This window comes from Ammospiza nelsoni, chromosome 17 (assembly GCF_027579445.1).
Source record: "Ammospiza nelsoni isolate bAmmNel1 chromosome 17, bAmmNel1.pri, whole genome shotgun sequence".
Lineage (NCBI taxonomy): Eukaryota > Metazoa > Chordata > Aves > Passeriformes > Passerellidae > Ammospiza > Ammospiza nelsoni.
The window spans coordinates 11,182,778-11,198,503 of NC_080649.1; the positions used below are offsets into that span (position 1 = coordinate 11,182,778).

Consider the following 15,726-nt stretch of genomic DNA (forward strand, 5'->3'; position numbering starts at 1 on the left):
ACAAGTGAAAAATCACAGAGGAAATCTGTAATTATTACAAGCGAGGTGGTGACTTACCCACTTCAGTGATCAGAGCAGAGGAGGGGGAGCTCGTGCCCCCCAACAGGCAGGGCTGCAGTGCAGCAGGGAGCCAGGCACGAGACCCCAGCTGCGGCTCCTGCCTTAGGCTCCGTAGCCATCCCACATCCAGCCGTGGGATGCAAGCCTTGGGCAGGATGCTTCCTCAGCTCAGGGTCCTGACTGAGGGGCTGCACCCAGTCTGCAAGGGGGAGATGAGGGACCAGCCAGAGCAAGCCCCAGACTTGTGCTGCTGGTTCAGCACGAGCAGAGCTGGGTGCAAGGCAGGGCCTGAGGCAGCAGAGCAAGGACAGATATCAGCAGCAAGGGACAAAGATGGAAGATGCAATGCTTACAGGAGGCAGATAAGGTCCTGGAAACTGCATGACTCCAGTTTGTGCTGCTCCTGCAGCATCACCTTCCCTGTCCCCTTCTCTCAGAGCAGCCACAGCAGCAGCATTGGCTTGGCTAGAGTGGGTGGTGTGATGGTCACTGTGCTAACATAGGAACAATGAGGGTCAAAGGCAGTGATGGTCACTGTGCTAACACAGGAACAGTGAGGGACAGTCAGTGATGGTCACTGTGCTAACACAGGGGCAGTGAGGGACAAAGGCAGTGATGGTCACTGGGCTAACACAGGAACAGTGAGGGACAAAGGCAGTGATGGTCACTGGGCTAACACAGGGGCAGTGAGGGACAGTCAGTGATGGTCACTGTGCTAACACAGGAACAGTGAGGGACAAAGGCAGTGATGGTCACTGTGCTAACATAGGAACAGTGAGGGACAGTCAGTGATGGTCACTGTGCTAACACAGGGGCAGTGAAGGGACAGTCAGTGATGGTCACTGTGCTAACACAGGGGCAGTGAGGGACAGTCAGTGATGGTCACTGTGCTAACACAGGGGCAGTGAGGGACAGTCAGTGATGGTCACTGTGCTAACACAGGGGCAGTGAGGGACAAAGGCAGTGATGGTCACTGGGCTAACACAGGAACAGTGAGGGACAAAGCCATGCAGGCAGAGCAGACACACTCTGCAGTGTCTCCATTGTAACACATTACCTGACCCAGGCCATTTACAGACCAACAACAGCATCCGCACAACCCATTTACACCCATGGGGGAGAAGAAGATTTAAAGTCACCATGTTGCTTTCCAGAGCTTCTTTACACAAAATGGACAATTGATCAGCATCCAGACAAACTGTCAATCAAAATGCCACTAACACCAACAAGGAAGAGAATCCAACGTGGTTAATCCTGTTCTGGTTGCCTTCTCCTTTGCTGGAGACTGTAGTCTGGGATCTCATGTGAGTACTGTGAGCAGCTGCCAAGAAAGGAGCCCTGACTGCAGTTATTTGTAAGATAGGTCCCATAACAAGCAGTTGATTTGCTCCAAAGCAAAAACTGAACCTCACTCCTCACCTTCTTCATAATTTAAAACCTGTTATTAATTACACACACAGACTGTAAACAACATATTTAAACTGGTCTGTACTGGTTACCAGTCATTAGAACAAACTGGTGGCTCTAAACTTAACCTGTTAGCCAGATAATCTACCACAGAAAGTGCCACAATCCTATTCAGACAGATGGTTAATGCAGGTAAAGCATTAACCATCACAAAGCAGAGGGGCAAGGACTGAGAAAAGCTATAGGTGCTTAGACTCATCATGTATAAAACACTGAACTCAAGAGCAATTCATTGTGTCAGTGATTTATTACTAGTAATAATCAGGATTACAGCTCCTAAGGGAGACTGAGGTTCTTGTGCCTCTGCTGAGTGTTGCCTTGGATGATGTGAGGCTGAACTCATTAACCAAAATGATGCTGGATGAGAAGAACTTGGTGCTGCAAAGTGCTAACAAGTTATATGGCACCATCATGTAGAGACTCCAGTCAGCACTGAGCCCCTTCATGCTGAGTCACGTTATGTCCAACCACTTGGAAACCCACCCTGCAGAGAGACAACAGCTCCCTTGTAGACTTTTATTTGTAGTGGATTTCTTTAGCTTTAACCCTTGCATCCAATGCCTTAACACCAAACTGCCTCTTCCGGAGTAAAGCCTGAATTCTTGTTGCTCTGTATGGCTGCTTTCATCCTCCATACCCACAATTACCCTGCCTGGCAGGCTGCATGCACAAAGAGGATGACAATGACTATTTAAGTCCTGTTGCAGGGCAAAAAACTTGGTTTGACACAACTATAACTATTAAAAATTTATTTAAGATGTACTAAAAATGTGCAGTTCACAAAAGTGGGAACTGTAATGAAAACCCTGTGGATTTGCATTTGATTTAATCAAGAGAACATTGGTAAAGAAATCTGTTTAAACAGTCTGTTATTGGAAAGGATGTGGCCAACCACGTGCACTAAGTTCATGTTCTGCTCTGATTTGCAGTTGTCAAAGGAAGATTCACTCAGTACACAATCCTTCACTGCTAGAAAGTAATCTCCAGCTTCAGCAGAACCAACTGTTAGTATATTTCTCTGTATCAATGCTACAAACATCCTTCTGAAATACACAATGATGATAAAAGGCAAAACAGGGATCAGATTCTGGCCAGGCTGGTCCACAACACCAAATAAAAGCACATGGTTAGTATCAAAGATGTTTTGTTTTTATGGAAAATATTGGAATGTTTACTATGTTACCAGCCCATTTCACTGCAAATGATGGTAAATTCCTCCAGAAGCAACTCTACAGCCCTCCTTAACCCCTGCCTCACACCCTAGAAAGCATCTAGTGTTACACTTTGTTAAGAAAAACAAAGCATTTCAAACAACACAGCTACACTACTTGAGGAGAACTCAGTGCTCAGAAACAGCAGCTGCAGGGTAGAGACAAGATGTCAAAATCCTAAATGTCACACACATCTGCAAGAAATGGGGACAAAACACATCAGTATCACAATGCAGAAAGCAAAGCATGCAGGATACTCAGCACCAAGTCTTAGTCCTCCTTCAAAAAACAGAGGTGCATAAGGCTCAACAGCAGGGTCTCAGGACCCCCAACCTGCATGGAGAGGGAAAGCAATGCCTCTCCTAAGGGCTGCTGTGTTTGGAGAAGGAATGTAGCACAAACAGGAGTGTCAGATCAACTTTTAGGTACTGTGAGCAGTAATCACTAGGTTCACCTTAAAATATATTAAAATGTATTTCAGTACAGTTGGAAGGAAACAAAGTAAGACTATATTAATGGTGACACCAAGTTAATTACAAAAATCTGAGCTAACCATTTGCAGTAGGATAAGGATCGTGTTTGGCCGAAGAGGATTACCATGAAGGGCAAATCAAAATAAAAAGGACAACTGGGATTGCTGAGCTTTGTGAGAAAGCCAGCACACTGCAGCTTTCCAGCCTGTGGCTGGCCAGAAGGCCTGCTTCCTACCCTAGCACATCCAGTAGGGTAGGAAGTGCACAGAGGCAGCTTTTCTTTTGTGAAAGAAGTTAAAAGGCTCATGAACAGAGTGGAATTCAGCACAATCAATACCACTAACTGCAGGGATTTCATTTGGTGGGCAGATGTTGAGCTTGAAAGAGTCAGAGGTTGCATGTGAGCAGGGCACAGCTGACCTGCCCCTGCACTCCTCACTAATCAGTAACTGCTGTAATACCACTGACCCAGGCTCAGGGGGATCACCCCTCTGTTCTTCAGGTGTCAGCTGCTTTCATTCCCATTAAACCTGACAACTTCACATTCAGAAGGAAAGGAATATAGGAATTAAGCACAATTACTATGAAATTTTACTATTCAAAAGTCCTGTTATTTCCTGTTTATTCAGGCAATAGGTAAAAAGGAACAGCAGTTGGGGAGTTTTCAAAACAGTTCAGGAAACACAGATAAGTACACAGTGTTAAAAAGACTCTGTTACTAAATTCCCTAGTATGTTTAGAACGTTATTTTTGGGCTCCAGATGGAGAGAGAAACTAGTGCCAATCTGATTCAGCAAGATACATGTTTCTCTAGTGGTCCCTTTTACTTCTCTGGGCCCATTCACAAAACTAGAGTTGGGAATGAGCCAAAGAACTCTGCTGAATTAAAGGCAAGGTAGAAAAACTGGGAACTGGAAGAGTCTCTGGTGATCAAAACCTGAAAGTTACCCACTAGGGAAAAATCCACAAGGCCGCTGCATGAGCTGTGCTTATTCACTCCTTATATATTGCCTGTTTAACCAAACTAATGAATCTGCTGCATTATCACACAGGTACTAAATACCTGCAAAGGAATTTGAGGAGATAAACTGGAGCTTACTAAGTGTGCTAATGGCTCAACTCACTGGTGAAGGCTCATCAAGGTATATCTCTACTGCACCCTCAGCTCTCATGGTAGCACTGACACTCACAAGAAATTGGGCTCTGCTCTTCAGCCTGGCACATCCAAGTGGACATTTTATGTACCACATTCAGGTAGTTTAAAAGTTAATCAGTTTTGGGAAAACTTCCATAAAGATTTGGACAAATCTTTATAGAAATTTTAATACAGCTCAAGCAAGTCCAGTTTACTTGCGGGGGTAAGAGAAGAGCGACCCAGAATCAAGAAACTAATGAAGGATGCCTTGTATTACTGTGATGTTAAGAGAGGCTGCATGTACAGTGGGAAAATCCAGGATAACAAATCAAATCAGGAGTACAATCAGTATGGAATAGTAGTTAGGTTGAACCTCTTGTTTATTTATTTAACAAAAACTTTTTGTGGGAGATGTTTATCTTCCTAAGGATAGCTTAAAAAATAAGGGCATCATTAGCACAATGGGACAGGGAGGTTCCCTTCACAGTGCTGCCCTCACTGGTACTTAACCTCTCTCAAGAGGGCACTGTCACAGAAGGTCAGGAAAAGAACAATACCAAATTTCTCTTCTCCTTCATAAAATCAGGGTTTCACCAAATGGATGCAACTGCAGGATTTATCAGTAATCAGGTAATTCTTCACAGTAGATCCATCACATGCTTTGTTAGTGTCAGTATCATCTCAAGCTGCCCCTTCTCCCCCTCTGCTGTTAACCAGTGGCAATAAATCACCGATATCCAGAGGCTGCAGTTTCACAAGAGATGAGAGGAATGTGGCTGCAAGCCTGCTAATCTTGCTCCACCAGGCCGAGCAGAGGATCAGTTATGCAAGGCTGCATGTGGATTTTGACCAGATATAACAAACAGCTCCTTTCTCTTCTCTTTCCCATTTGGAACAACAAAAGAGAAGCTGCGAGCCATTTGCTAACATTTATCACATCATTCTGGAAACTCATTTTCTCTGCATATTTTTTGGGATAAAAAGGATACTTTATGCAAGTGTTGCATCCCAAAATGATGCAACCAGCCTTGGGTTTTCAGAGTAGTAGCACCTTCTGAGCTTCTTTTCTGAAGAGCCTCACTTTGAGCTAGCTTTCCTACTCCCATTACTCAGTCTCCCATCCACACCAGGGAGATTCCTAATTTGAGGAAGAAAAATCAGCAAACCCTTCTGGTGTCCAGTGATGTCACAAGTTCAGCTCAGAGCAAGCCAGCTAAAGGAAACAACCAAGCAGTGTGAAGAACAAGAAGTCCACCCTGAGGAGCCACCACAGCTGACTCCCTGTTGAAGCATCACCTACCCATGGCCACAGTCTGTCCTAAAATTCATTTTGATTGAACCAAATCCTACTAGGACAAAATCTACAGAGAAGCAAAACAACAAAATCTAAACTGATACACAATCAGTAATGGTCCAATTTTTATGGGTAAATGAACAGCAGGAATCCTACAGCCTGCATCAGAAACAAGAGGTGTTTTCTAATCACCTTCTTGGCCGAAGGAAAAAAAAAATACTGATGATAAATTAGGCAAGCAGTCTCCTGTTACTGCTAAAAGGAAATGGCATTTGAATTTCATTATTATAAGAAGAAAAGCACAAGATTTGTCAGTGATAGTTACTGCAATGCACAGATTGCTGCAATCAGTAAAGGCCCTATAACATGAATCCAGCCCCTTGCACTGCTTGTCATTGTCTCCACTTGCCTCTGCTCCCTCCCCTTGTAACACAAACCAGCTCTCTCTGTGCTTTGCTTCAGCTGCTGCTCACAACAGCCAAGGCAGGAGCATCTCATATTCCAGCAGCCCCTTCCAACACCCAGTGCCCAAACCACACAACAAACAAAGATCTGCTCCCCTGTAGATCCATTACCTGGCAAAACCACCCTGCAAACAAGGAATGTGGAGTTCATCCGAGCCCAGCTCATCCTCTGCTTTCCTACCTCCACCAGCACACTCTGATTGTGTAATCCTATTTCTCTCTCCAGGAAGCTGCATTGCAGCAATAACTGTGGAGCAAAAAACAGGGCTTGCTTTATACTGGAGCTGACAGGAGAGAACATGATAGGGAATGGCACCTCAGTCCATGCAGGTAAATCCCATCCCTCACACCCACAGCTCAGTCCATACAGGTAAATCCCATCCCTCACACCTGCAGCTCAGTCCATATAAACGTAAATCCCATCCCTCACACCCACAGCATGGTCCTTGCAGGTAAATCCCATCCCTCACACCTGGAGCTGAGCTCATACAGGTAAATCCCATCCCTCACACCTGGAGCTGAGCTCATACAGGTAAATCCCATCCCTCACACCCACAGCTCAGTCCATGCAGGTAAATCCCATCCCTCACACCTGCAGCATGTTCCATACAGGTAAATCCCATCCCTCACACTCACAGCTCAGTCCATACAGGTAAATCCCATCCCTCACACCTGCCACAGGAGTCTCAGTGTGCTCAGTTTTGCCTGATGAGATGCAGCTGTTAAGGATGCAGAAGTCGTGGCTTTCAGCCTGGCCACAGTCCCCTGTGGCAGGATTACCCTCTGGCCTGTTGCCATAAAGATCTTATGCCTGAAATCTTTCCAGAGCAGTTTGGTTTGGTTTCTAACAGCTTTTTTACCTGTCATGTTCTCTAATTCCCACTGAGGCAATCATTTATATAATCAGATATATACAGTGAGAGCTGTTAATAATGCTTCAGTACAAACTTACTATCTCCATCTTGCTCCCAGTGTCCTAATTTTTTTTGTGAACATCACAACATCAATATGAAGCAAGAACCTTGCAAAAAAAAGTGTAATTCCTGAGAGATGTGGAAAGAGATTAAACAGAGAAGAACAAGATGGCTGGCTCCCATTATTTGAGAAGGAACCTGACAGACAAACTGAGAGGAAACATAATACAAACAGAAAATATCACTGCTATCAGGTTACACCAAGTTTATTTAAAATACTTAATTTTCATTGTATTTATGTTACTGATGCCCACTTCTGTAGTAGTGCCAGACCAATTAAAACATGTGAGCTGATTTCAGTTGTGTTTGTTGTCAAGAGAAGCTGCCAAAAACCTCCGCATTTCATCCTTCACTAAAAGAGGAAGCCAAAATTGGCATGCTGTGGTGATGTTCAAAGTCTTTAATCAAAATTGAGCTTGATGAGTTACAAATACAAATGAGGGGTATTATTCTTTCCTTTTCCAGCTAACTAATTTTCATTTCCTGTTTTCCTCAGTGGCTTCTGCAACCTGTATTCCTGCATGACCTCATTCAGAAAGGGAAAGGCCTGGAAGGGCAGGAGGTGGTATCTCCTGTGAAAAAGTCTGTAGGGTTGTTCATTTGCGTGGTATCTCCTGTGAAAAAAGTCTGTAGGGTTGTTCATTTGCTGGGAGGAAAGAGGAAGAGGAAGGGGTGATTTATATTGAGAGTACAGCCAACAAAGCCACCATGAAATCAGCCAGCACTGGGTTAGAAATTTCTAAGAGGAACTTGCTGCCCTGTGCAAGGCTTACTGATGGAATCTGGATGCTTTAAAATTGAGCCAAACATCAGAAATAGGACACCACAAAAACATCATCACTAATTTATGTGTCTTCTCTCTGTTCTGTTCTGTGAGAAACCAGTGATGAAACCAAGGTTACAAGGGGAGGGTAGGAAAAAAAAAAGCCCTGAACAAAACAAACACCCCAACAAACAACTAGTAAGAAAACCTCATGCTGGCAATCCACACTCTTGGGTAACATTTTTCCATGATTCCTGTAACCATTCCACCCCCAGGCAGGCTGTGTATCCAGGCTGAGCTGTCCACTGTACCACAGGCAGGGCAACACCTCTCCCACTGCTCCCCTCAGCTCACCCCATCCCTGCCAGCTTCCCTCTCCACACAGAGCTCCTTGCCCCAGCAGGACAGTGCATGTTCTGCCATGCCTCCTGCAGAGATATAATGGTCCTCTAGGCAGAAGCATCTGTTTTTAGAGCTGACAGGTAGGGCTAAAAGCTCTTAAAACAGGTCTGAGACACCATAAATGCAAGGGCTGGAAGAGCAGTGGAAATGGAGAGAGCACTGACACTGTGGGCAGGCTGGAAGGAGAGGAAATGTGGTGTTCCTGACGTGCAGATGGCAGAAGAGATGAAAGGAAATGCATGAGAGAAGCTCTGATCCCAATTCCAGGATTACCCATGGTCCCAAACACGGCCCATACAGCCAGCACAGTGACATGGTCTGTGGGGAACAGAGAGCACACGGACACAGGAACCTGAACCCAAAGCTCCCACTGACCCAGCAAAGGCACCCCAAGGGAGCCAGCACAGAATACAAATGCACCAGAAGCCAAAGGAGGCATGTACAGGCTTCTCCCACAACAGCAGCCCCCTCCTGAGAAAAGGAACAGATTCTGCCTGGGAGGACATCCCAGGGATGCACTCCCACAACAGTCTGGGTTCCACCAGCTGCCCACACCCTGGAAAAGGCACATTGGCACAACCCAAGCAGGCCAGGGTTAAATTGGATCACTGTATTCCAGCAGGTGCCAGGTCAGGATTGCCCAATTTCTCTGTTATCCAGACAATTTTCAAGGTACTTGAACTCACCAGGTTTCAAACTTCAGGCATTTTGATGCCATGGCTAAAAATTTTCTAAGTAAAACAAAATTATATATAGGCAGAACAGCTGCAAAGCAATGTATTTTCATTTGTAAAATTAAAAGTGAACTTTGTTTGGAGACAGCAAGGGAAATTCCTGCTGGAGTAAGGTCTATTTTTAAGTGTTTGAGATAAGGGAAAGCTGAAGATAGGTTTAGAAGTCTTTTCTACTCCCAGAATTACACCTACACAGCTAAACCAGTAAGTTTGGCACTTCATTCTGTCACCTGGAGTGTATTTGAGACATGCTGACTTTTTGCAGAACATCCCCCAGGAACACCAGCAGAACTAGATGTCAGTGTTTAAACTGCCAGGTTTCCCAAGAGTCACAAGAAGGTAAACACTCCCTGCCAATGCCAACTGCATTTCAGGAAAATTACAAAATGTAAATGGGAAACTCACCAAGTCTGAAGCTTTATTGCCTTCAAAGTGCCTTGCACCTTGCCAGAGAAATTCTACAGCACACTGCCTTTCAGCCAGAGCCCCAAGCAGGAGTTTGATTGACAACACAAGCACTTATTACACAAATTCTTTATCTCCTGCATAAAAACTGGGAGAGGTTCACTGAAATAATGGCAGAAGACATTACAAAGGGGAATTAAGTGTGAAAAACAAAGTTCACATTTCTTCAAGCTGACAGCATTCACTTACTAAAGGCAGTACTTTTAGCTGAGTGACTTTGGTGCTTTCTCACATCAAACAGGACAGCACAGCTTTTATTTTATAAAAGTTGAGTGCATCACTAGGGCAGACCTGTGTGCTGGACACTGCAGGTGCCCAACCCTCGCCCTTCACGAGATCAGCTCCTTGCTGGAGCCACAAAATCATTCCATGACTGTCCAGCCCTTGCTAGGACATGCATCCATTTCCACAACAGAATTTATGGCTGTAGAAGCTGTCACACACAAAATTCAAAATTCTCCAAATGCACAAACTAGGAAAAGCCAACTAAACTCCATGCTGCAAAAAGTGGGATTTCTTTCCAACAAGAAAAATCATACCCTCCAAAAATATTCTCCCTGCTGCAAGTAGATGCACCTCTACTGGGCAGCAAGAGATACAAGCTGCTTCTTCACACAGCCAAGAGCTGCACCACTTAAGCAAGGTTCCTACCTCATTCTTCTGCTGAATTTCTAATACTGGCTAAATGTGGAAATGAAGAGTCAAATAATTTGTGAAAGACAAACAATCTCATACAAGGATACACTAGAGAACCTTACTCCCACAGATCAGAAAGCCACAGAAATAGTTTATAACAATATTCTCTGTTTTAGACACTTTGCTTGTTTTGGAAAACCCCCAGAATACTGCTATTTTTGCACAAACACCATATGGCTATGAAAACATCACTTTCTCTGTTTTCCTGGGCCATAGCTGTCATTTCAGGCAACAGGACCATGATCACAACATTCAGAAAACTAAGAGGGGACAGAGGTGGTTTTCAAGCCACAAAACAGTGGCTGAAAGAATTATCTACTTTTAGTTGGTAGCAGCTCTGACCCCTAAGGCAACCTCTTCTATACATAAAGAAAAACTTGAAAGCAGATCCATCTCTAAGAAGAATAGGGTGTTTTCAGCCTCTGGAAAGATAAATCTGTTACATAACTTTTAAAGCACATCCACCCTTCCACAGGCAATGGGCCCACAGTGATAATTACCTGTGTAGTGGATTCTTGGTCTTTAAGCTTCACTGCTCCTGGTGTGTCATTTTTGCATTACTTACCTGTACTTTCACAGCTCCCTACACACCAGCACCAGCTGCTTTCCTTCTGATGGAACCCAGCTCTTTCGTGTTCCTTATTCTTCCAATTGACATAAGATACCTCACTGTTAGATTCAGACTTATCACTATGCCTGAAAAACTCTTAAGAGCTTAAAAAGAACTGCAAAAGAAGAACAGGCACTACTGGAAAAGCCTGCTTGAACAAAATTGGTGCACACAGATGGACAAGGTGCAACATACAAGGAGGAACAAAAATGTATTTGAAAACAAAAATGAGAAAGGTCTTACGTGAAATCTGAGAATTACTCAAAATCTATTCTCCTCCCTGCTCCTTCTGACAAAGGCAAAGCCAAAAGCAAAGGAGATTCATCCAAGTTCAGAGTCCCCATTAGATTTAAAGTTTTTGGTATACAGCCAATCCAGCAAGATGTAAAGATGCAATCCAGTTGTATCTTTACAATAGATACGGCAGTGAGTGCCACCCTGTTCATACAGCACCTACACACACTGCCACTCAACAGCCTTCTCTCCTGAGGCACTTCCACAAGCTGCTTCCATTTGGGTAAGAAAGGAATTTAATTTGTAATTGAAACACACAAAAAAATTTAGCAGTGTTTCTGGAATGGACTCTCAATCCTAGAATCCATGAAACAGAGCTTGTAAGCCAAGAACCAGATCCAATTTGCCTTAGAGCTGTGAACTCTAATCCTGTGAATTCTAATAATTCCTGAAATTACAAGGCTAAGCAGCAGCACAGGTACATCATGACAAGATCTGAGCTGTTTTAATTGAGGCCCAACCCTCAAAACACAGCCCCAGAGGGAGACTCTGCACTGCCAGGGCAGGAGTGGTGCCTGTGCAGCTGCACCTGCCCACACAGGCAGAGAGATAGAGCTGGGCTGCTGCCCAGCGTGCCCGGGGGCAAGGAAGGCACTGGATAAATTGCTCTCAGACTTGGCTGCTAAGCATCAAACCACGCACACAGGGCAAGGGAAACCACCTGAGAACCCCAAGCTGCTGGTTTGACCCCCAAGAGATGGTTGGAATGAACACAGACATGGCAGGCAAGAATCTGAATTCCTCCCTGCTTCTGAAAAAAACCGGATCAGGATGTTCTCCTTTCCCAACGACAGCACAGCTGCCAGCAGGACACCTACTGATTTGCTTGGTGTTTATTTGCATGCTGTGCCTGCTTACTGCCTCTGGGTATAAATATCCAATTTTATCCACTTATTTGACTTTACTTTGTGTTTGGATGCACAAGACACCTCACTGTACAGTACGCCTCTGAGGCTGTCATCCCTCAGAAGACTACAGGCCTAATGAAAGACTAATAAAACAGTTTTATCACATTTTCCCACACGAAATTTGCAAGAGGTGAGCTTGTCTGATAGCACCACACATGTACTGACTCAGGTCCTCATTTATCTGCAGATCTCTGAATCACTGTCCTCTGCACTTGGGGTGTCCAGGACAAGCCACACACACACTGCAGGCACAGAAGACCTGAGCACTGATTCCCAGTCCACAAGGCTACCCAGCATATAATAAAAATTACAATATAAAATAACAGCTTTCCCATCTATACAGCCAGACCAGTGATGTTTGATGAGTGCTTTAAACACTACAGATGAGAAACACTACAAAATCCAGATGTTACCCTTCTTTGCATACACTGTGCTTCAGTATGGTGAGCTGTGATCCTGCATTTGAAACACTGACCTCCAAGTCTGCATTTGTAACTCCAGTCAGAGAAGACAAACTGCCCCCAGACAGAATTTGCCCAATACTGACACTACAGAAAAGACAATTACAACAAAAAAACAGTGCAGCAAGCACTGCAAAATTGCTAATTCAATTTATAACAGAATAACCCAATTATAACAGGATTCCATAGGTAATTTCCTTACTGCAGAGCTTCCAGAAGGTAACCATACTACTACCCTCCTTTTACACCAGTTGGCTTTCAACCTTTACCAAATTCCTTATTTCAAACTGTAAGAGCAAAGACCCTTTTAAGAGCCCATATCCATCAACTGTGCCTTTGAACTGTAGGGCAAAATCCAGTATTTGTAAGCCTGAACCTTCATTACTGATTACAAAATTACTTGGAAACCTCCCACTGTAGTTCAGTTTCTTTGTATATCATTTCCTTATGAAATAAACAGAGATGGAGAACCACAGAGGCACAAACCAGGCAGGGGCAAAGCTCTGGCTGAAGAGCCCCGCGCCACTTTAAGCACTGCAAGGGAAGTGATGCTAAGGATGTATCGAACCAAAGCGTGAGGTTTGGCTCCTGCTTGGGTTTTGCATCGCCAGCACCAGATGGAAAACAGGAAACTGAAAAGCCCGGCTGAACCCCAGCTAAGTGCAGCACCAGGCCTCCACCAACACCATTACTCAGCTGCCTGCAGCACCTCAGCCAGGGCGCCCTCCCCGCAAAGGCACCGCCGTTCTCCCCCCGGTACGCGGCCGCTCTCTTCGGTGCCCTCCGGTTCCCTTTCCCCCTTCCCCGCCGCGGGTCCGTGCCGGGCCCCCCCGCCCGCCGCGGGTCCGTGCCGGGGCACGGAGCATCCCAACCCTGCCGCCCGCCGCGGCCGAACGCGCGGGGAACCACGAACCCTCCCGGCCCCTCGTTTCCCCACGGGGAGCGCACCGGGCCCCGCCGGGATCCGCCCGGGTCCGGCAGGGCAGGGCAGGGCCCCCGAGCGGGCAGCACGGCACCGGCCCCGCGACCCCCGCCCGCCGGCGGATGCCCTGCGATCGCGGCCCGTTGTCCGCAGGGTGCGCCGGGCCGGGGAGCCGGCGGAAGGGCACCGGGGAGCGGCGGGGGACGCGCGGCTGCCCCGGCAACGCGAGCACCGCCGCCCGCGGGGATGGACAGGGGCCCCGCAGGGAGTCCCGCTGCCGGGCGGGAGCGGCGGGCGGTGAAGGCAGCGGCCCGTCCGCGGCCCCGCGGGGCTCGGGCGCTCACCGGGAGGTGCGGGCTGTGCAGGCTGCGCGGGTCCTGCGGCGGCCGCGCCGGGCTGCGCTGGGTGCGCTGCGCTGCGCTCGGCCGGCCGCGTCCTACCGGCCCCGCCGCGCCCCGCCCGCCCCGCGCGCCGCAGCCAATCAGCGCCGCGGCCCGCGGCCCCGCGCCCGCCGCGGCCAATGGGAGAGCGCGGCCGGGGCTCGCCCCCGTCGGGAGGGGCGGGGCCGGCCGGACCCTCAGGGATGGCGGGGCCGGGGCGGCGGGGCTCGGAGCGGCCGCGTCCCTCGGCCAGGGCTACCCGCCCTCCTTCCTCTCCCTGCCCGCCCTCCTTCCTCTTCCTCCCCGCCTCCCCTGCTCCGCCTGCCCGCGCCCCCTGCTCCGGGAGCCGCCGTGCAGCGGAGCCTGGTTCCTCCATCCATCGCGCACCCGCGAGAAGCGCAGCGGAGCCTCTTAGCTGACCGCGCTGGGAGTCTGTGCCTGCACTGTTACAGCTCCACGAAGATCCACTGTCCTTTCCTTATTGCTACTTGGGACGTACTTAATTTAGCAAAGGCAGCAACTGAGAAAGTCTTTTGGTCTTCTATCTGTGATTAGAAATTCAAATTAAACTTAGTGTTATGTCAAACTCTGAACTTAAAACCCAAATCTTCACCAGCATTTAAGACTGACCTAGACAAAACACGTTTTTGTTGTGGACAGTAGTGGACTGAAGCAGCCCAAATCCCATACCGAGCTCTTCTGCTCAGTTGCTGCTTGGCTCTGCTACACCATTAGGCACAATGCTGCCCCTGAAGCTCCAGCCCAGTAATAAATATTATCATGTATCTCATCCACAATATAACCTATGGCAAGCATGTCGAACCCTACCTGGACTCTTATCTTACAGAATGCATGTCTCATTCACAGCCTTGGTTTTCTTCAAAGCCTAAGACCTGGCTACAAAAGGCCAATAAGAGAAATGTCACCTCCGTCCCTCTCCTGTGAGCAGCACACGGGGACCCTCTCCCTGTCCAGGTGACTTCTCAGAGCTGGGACTCATAAGGGACGCACTCAAGAAGGTAAAAGGGAAGCGCTCATAAGGGATGCACACGAGAGATGGGAGCTGTCATACTCACCCCTCAATGACCTCCGTGGGAGGATCCAGGGAGAATCCTGGAGCAGCAATTGCGGCAGAGCAGCTGAAGGCCACCAGAGAGGAGAGATGGAGAGGACACAAGCGAGGCAGGAACGCTGCAGGCTCTGAGAGGCCAGAGCTGTTCTTCTGTGCTGCAGCACCATCAATTTGCAGAGGCTGTTACAGGATCCTTCTGTCCCTGCACACACCACTGGAGGCCAGGCCATCTATGCCTCCTCATTTCCACTCACCCTGCCCAGAATCCTCATGTCTGTCAGTCTGTTCCAGTAAGAAAGATTTAATGGCCCAAAATCACAAGAGAGGCGGCAGTTGAGCCATTCAGATGGCAGTCAGCTATTTGTATCATAAAGGACAAGGAAGCACTAGAACAGATACAGGATCTCTGTGATGAGAGCCTTTGATAACAAACACTTAGCAAGATTCTCAGATTAATATGATTCTGCTTTGAGAGGCATACAGAACAAATAATTTCAGATAATTTCTTGGTGCCCCTTCTGATCATGCTACAATGTAAACCTGCTACTGGTATCCCATAGAACAAGAACAGAGCATGAAAAAAGTAAAGTTTACTGCTATCTTGTCTAATTCCCTGTCAACTTTCTTGCCTAATTTATTATATGCATTTTTATTTAACTTTCAGGCAGAAATTATGTTACTTCTAATTATTATTAACATTTTGCATATCTTACTATCTGATGAGTATCCCATTTGAATATTTGCTCAAAAAGCTTAGAGAATACACTCAGCTTGCTCACAAGCTAGGGATGTTCCTTCGCATCTTTTTTGCTCACACCAGTGGGGCTGGCCTGGGAAATGTGTAAATAAACACACATACACACATATATATATATATATATATGTAGATATTTTGTTACTGCCTTTAGGTGCTGGTATTAAAGAAATTCCATGTGCCATCT

General features: G+C 46.8%; 1 protein-coding gene across 2 annotated transcripts in view; it reads right to left on the reverse strand.

The window, feature by feature from the left end:
- ABAT (4-aminobutyrate aminotransferase) overlaps nucleotides 1–13,766 on the reverse strand; it is a 49,515-nt gene extending 35,749 nt beyond the window's left edge. The window contains exon 1 of one of the 2 annotated variants that reach the window (XM_059484067.1): nucleotides 13,678–13,766. The gene's annotated coding sequence lies outside the window, so the exon portion shown is untranslated. Of the gene's footprint in view, nucleotides 1–6,215; nucleotides 6,272–13,677 lie in introns of those variants that run through there. The other variant, XM_059484068.1, reaches the window with a different exon arrangement.
- Between the last annotated feature and the right edge of the window lie 1,960 nt (nucleotides 13,767–15,726).